This window comes from Sturnira hondurensis, unplaced genomic scaffold (genome assembly GCF_014824575.4).
Source record: "Sturnira hondurensis isolate 20B ecotype Veracruz unplaced genomic scaffold, ASM1482457v3 Scaffold0009906, whole genome shotgun sequence".
Taxonomy (NCBI): domain Eukaryota; kingdom Metazoa; phylum Chordata; class Mammalia; order Chiroptera; family Phyllostomidae; genus Sturnira; species Sturnira hondurensis.
The window spans coordinates 2030597-2035817 of NW_028082537.1; the positions used below are offsets into that span (position 1 = coordinate 2030597).

Genomic DNA, 5221 nt, shown 5'->3' on the forward strand with positions numbered 1-5221 from the left:
AAGCCAGACTGCCTCCATTTACCCTTACAGATATATATTTTCATGCATTTGTGTGAAAATTCCCAATTGAAAAACAGAACTGGAGAATGGGTAAAAATACAAAATCCTGTCAGATGCTGGTAACATGGAAACTAAATAAAACAAAATTCCATCAGATGATTAAAAGTAAAACAAAGGTAAAAGAAACATCAGAAAATGCTAACAGAAAGAAAGCAGGAGTCAGATTGTACATCAGATTAAAAAAAAACAGATTTTAAGGCCTAAAGCACAAGGATAAGGACGTCTGTGTGAGGGACTTTGCTTTCAATGCATCATCACAAACTTGTTTCTTACTCTTCTTATTTTGTCCCTAAGCCTTTCTAACTCATCTACTCTTCTTAGTACCTCTTCAGTGTCCTAACACCTAACAGGACTTTCCTCTTTAAATCCTTGGACACGATGGGCCAGCCTATTACTAAGGTTTCCTTCTGCTTCCTGGCTTACACCTCCTTCAGAAAATTGAGGATTTCCTTCTGCCTCCTGTGGTACATCTTCTGAAGGGCGGCCTTCACTAGCCTTTGGCTTGTTTTGTGGTTTTCCTTCATTTTCTTCATAAGACTCTTGCATGTTGAATATTTTTCCATTATTTCTTTTTTGGATTATTAATTAATCCTGCATGGATCCAAGGGATTTTTCTCCTTTCCTCACTTGATTTGTGTCATGCCCCAAAGACCAAGAGTCCTAAAAGGACTCTGGGCTCTTTTCCCCTCCAGCAGCAGGGAGCTGCTATAGGGAATCAGGCCCCAGACTAAAAGGACTTCTGCACATGTCTGATTTGCCATCTTTAAAGAAATTACATCTAAGTTTTTGAATATATACTAATACTATGTTTAATGTGCCATTTTCTCTGGTTAAAATGATTTTTAATATTATTGAGAGCAAAACTCACATACAGTTAACATTTGCATTTATGGCCCCCAAAATTGGCATATGGTTTGGATAATATGAGTTTTACTTACGTCATCATCAGTCTTGTCTTCAACCTAACTGAATGGAATTTTTAGATTCCTCCAAAAATTTTGTGATTCTCTTATAATGTTCTCTCTTTCTTTAAGGTCCTTGAGACGAACATCTATGCCAGATTCAGCAATAGAAATATAAAATGCCATGCTAAATTTGAATTTAAGATAAGCAATGAAAAATTTTTAAGTATATCCAATGCAATATTTGATACAAACTTATAAAAATTATTCATTATTCATTAAAAATTCTAATATAACTGAGCATCCTATATTTCATATAGTCACCCTCTCTGATTCCCGAGTCCTACAGAGGCACCCTGACCTCACTAATTCAGGAATCTCTCCTATTGTCATATCTTTCAGTGCTATTTTGCTGACAAGTCCCATAACAACTTTACACTCAACATAACCCAAGATGAAGCATGACCTTGACTTCTAACATGGCTAGCTTTTCCATCAAGACGTCCACATTTGCACTATTGACATTCTTCTCATTTCCTCAGAAAGACTTTAATTCTTGAGTGCACTTCTCCATTTCACCTACTTCTGAACATTACTAAATTCTGTTAATTATTTATTTGAAGTGATTTCCAAATGCTCACTTTCTTCATTTTCACTGCTGCTACCTTTGCCCTCTCATTGGCTAGATCATCTCCTTAACTCCAGTCTCCTTCTTTGATAAATTCTGAATTACACTCATCTCCCTAAACCATTAATGTTTCACTGTTCTGTGCTTCTCAAAAACTTATAACTGCTTGCAACTGTATATTTTATTGAGTACTATAACTACTGCAAAATCATTTGCTCTTTGAGAGACAATGTTAAGACAATGAAAAGTGACAGCTCTTAGAAATAATAGGTAACTTGAATAGTACTATATCCATTTTAAAAATAAATCATAGCTAAAAACATTAAAACAAAGAAAACTGCAGGCCCAGGTGGATTCCCTGAATTCCAAAAAACATTTATTTAAAAAATAATGTTAATTCTGTACAAACTGTTCTAGAAAGTAAAAGAGGAAGGAGGTCAGCATTACCCTGACACCAAAAAGGAGACAAAGATATTGGAAGAAAGCTACAGACCAATATGCTTCATGAACAAATATACAAAATCCTCAACAAATATTAGCAAATTATATACAGCAGTGTATTAAAATAATACATCAAGACCAAGTAGGTTTTACCTCATGAGTAAAAGTTAGCTTCAAAATTTAAAAATCAGTCAGTGTAATTCAACAGACTAAAGAATTGTATGATTATCTCCATAGTACAGAAATTGCCTTTTTATTTTCAATTTGAAAATGAAAAATTTTAATTATCATTTTAAATAGCACCTAAAGCATAAAATATTTAGGTATGCGAGGTCTATCTGGAAAAAGTCCAGCCATTGTTAATATAACAAGAATGATTTGCACAACATTGATGTAACCTGGCAGCCAAGGAGAGTGGACAGGAATATGCATTTGTGAACAATGACAATTTCACTGTATTAGTGCAGGTGGTAGATGCTATTGAGTGAACATGTGTACTGTGTGGCCATTGCATTCAAAATGAGTGAGTGAGTAGAACAATGAATCTGCATCAAATTTTGAACATTGCTTGAACATTGCTTAAGCTTGGACATTGCTTTACTATTCAGCAAATTATTCAGATGATGCAGAAGGACACAGCTATAGGTAACAGGTGATTGGCAGCTTCATCATGACAATGCACCTGCTCATGTATCACATCTTGTGCAGAGTTTTTTGGTGAAACATCAAATCACCCAGGTGAATCAGTCCCCCTTACAGCCCAGATTTGATGCCCTATTACTTCTGATTTTTCTCTAAACTAAAATCACCTTTGAAAGCAGAGAGACTTCAGACTGTCAATGAGATTCAGGAAAATACGATGGGTTAGCTGATGGCAGTTGGGAGAACTGTGTGAGGTCCCAAGGTGCCTACTTTGAAGATGACTGAAGCATTATTGTCCTATGTACAATGTTTCTTGTATTTTCTTCTTCAGTAAATGTCTCTATATTTCATATTACATAGCTGGATACTTTATGGACAAAATGTGCATAAAACCTACATGCTTAACTGTAAAACATTGATAAGAGAAATCAAAGAAGACACAAATAAAAGTAGAGATATGTCATGCTCTTGAATTGGAAAACTCAATGTTGAAAAAGAAAAGAGTTAAAACACTCACAGTACCATCTTTTAAAGCTTACATAAAGCTATAGTAATCAAGATTGTGTGGTATTGGCAAAAACATAGACACATATATCAATGTGTCATAGAAAATCCAGAATTATTGAAGATGGCAGTAGAGTAGGTGGAAGGTACACTCCCTCCTCCTGAGACCACACTAGAATTACAAATAAAATACAGAACAATCAACCAGAATAACCAACTGAAGACTAGCTGAACAAAAGTCTTATAACTGAGTAGTTACAGAAGCAGCCACATCGAGATTGGTATAAAAGGTGGAGATGCAAAAAAATGCTGACCTTGCAGTAGCTGAGATTCTGGAGGGATAGTGCAGCTGCAAAGGTTCTCCCTGAGGATCATGGGGGTCTCACCCCATGCCAGGCTCCCCAGCCTACAGTACCAGAGATGGGAAGAGGTGTCCACATCATACCTGGTGTGAAAAATCAGTTGGTATTCTGTCCACCAGGGAGAGAGAGTTTGCTAGAGACACAGGCACCTTCTTAAAGGGCCAACACACAAAATCTCAGAGCTCACTCACTCTGAGCTCTGGCAGAGGGAGGGTGAATGAGATGAGAGTTGTGTGAGGAGGGACTGGGTTTTGTGAATCTGGGGAGAGAGTTGAAGGGACAGCCACTAAGATCCCTTGTGCTGAGTTCCACTCCCACACTACAGATGTCATCTTTCATGGGTGTAGCAATCCCCTCCTTATGGCATCAGCTTGAGGGAATACAATAGCCCCACCCTCTGGACATCCTGTTACCTCATCCTGTGGAGCTCACACCTTGCTGAGGAGTCAGCTACTAGGGCTGGGGAGTAGAGATCCAAGCAGAATCAGGGGCTATCAGTGACTGAGTTGGGTGGCTTTGGAATGGAAGCCACTCACTCCTCTTTTTCATGAAACTGACTGCATGTCCCCCTCAGAGGAAAATCCCTAACCCCATCACCCAGGCTATCAGAGGCCCCACCCTCCTGAATGCAGGGCCCCTAGACAGACTGAATTGTGCGCCTCTAGAGTGAGGACCACTTTCCTGCCTTCCCCTAAGCCTAATTGGCACCACCACCTCATGGGAGATCCACTAACCCCACTCTCCTGACTTCTGACAGCCCAACCCGTGGAGCTACAGCTCCTGGAAGAATCTGGGACAGACTGAGTTATATGGCTCTAGGATGGGGGCCATTTTACCTTCACACGCTTGACCGGTACAGAGCCTTCCCTTCACACAGCCAAATCTTGGTATGTCTGGGCCAGACACACTCTGCTGGACTCACCTTGACAACTCTCTGAAATCCTGCTTCACCACAAATTTCTGCAGGGATCTGGCAGAGGGCAGCTAGACTTGGTATACTCTGGGACTTTTGCTGAGTAGCCTCAGATCCAGAACTAGCACCAAGTGTGAACCTGAATCAATCTGGGGAACACCTCTCACCCCTACCTGGTGACTTACTGAGAGCCTACTTCATGCCACTCCATTACCACCAGAAATTCTTTCAGTGACTTAGCCTATCAGGCAGCGGCAGGCAGAGGTGGATCTTGGGATACTTTGGGCCTTTTGCTGACCTCTCTCTGGCTTGGTGCTGGTAGAGGCTGGCATTGGGGCTCAGCTTGGTCCTTCCCACGCACATCTAAACCCAGCTAAGGAAGCTACAAATTGCAGATTGCTTAGTAGCTCCAAACAGGTTTCCCAGGGCCATTCATAGGCAACATCTGTCACTGACCTGTATCAGAGTCCCTCCCAAGATGCCCCAAAACAGACACACCAGTGGCCAGATTCAGACAATATCAAAACAGCATCCAATTTTGCTTTGTGTGGTCAGTACCTGACAGTAATTTATACACTGTCAGCCAGTATGAGAGTTGACACCACACATGAACAAGCCAATAACAATCAAGACTTAATTACATCAGGAGGGCTCACATAAACCACACAAGGGACATTCTTGGAGCACCCAGCTCAGATGATCAAAGAGACTACACCCTGGGTCCCACAGGACACCTACTTCATAAGACCAGCTTATCAAGACTAGGATA

At 40.3% G+C, this 5221-nt stretch overlaps 1 pseudogene; it reads right to left on the bottom strand.

Annotated features, from left to right (window-relative positions):
• Positions 1 to 253: 253 nt before the first annotated feature.
• LOC118995160 (transcription elongation factor A protein-like 8) lies at positions 254 to 606 on the bottom strand (annotated as a pseudogene).
• Between the last annotated feature and the right edge of the window lie 4615 nt (positions 607 to 5221).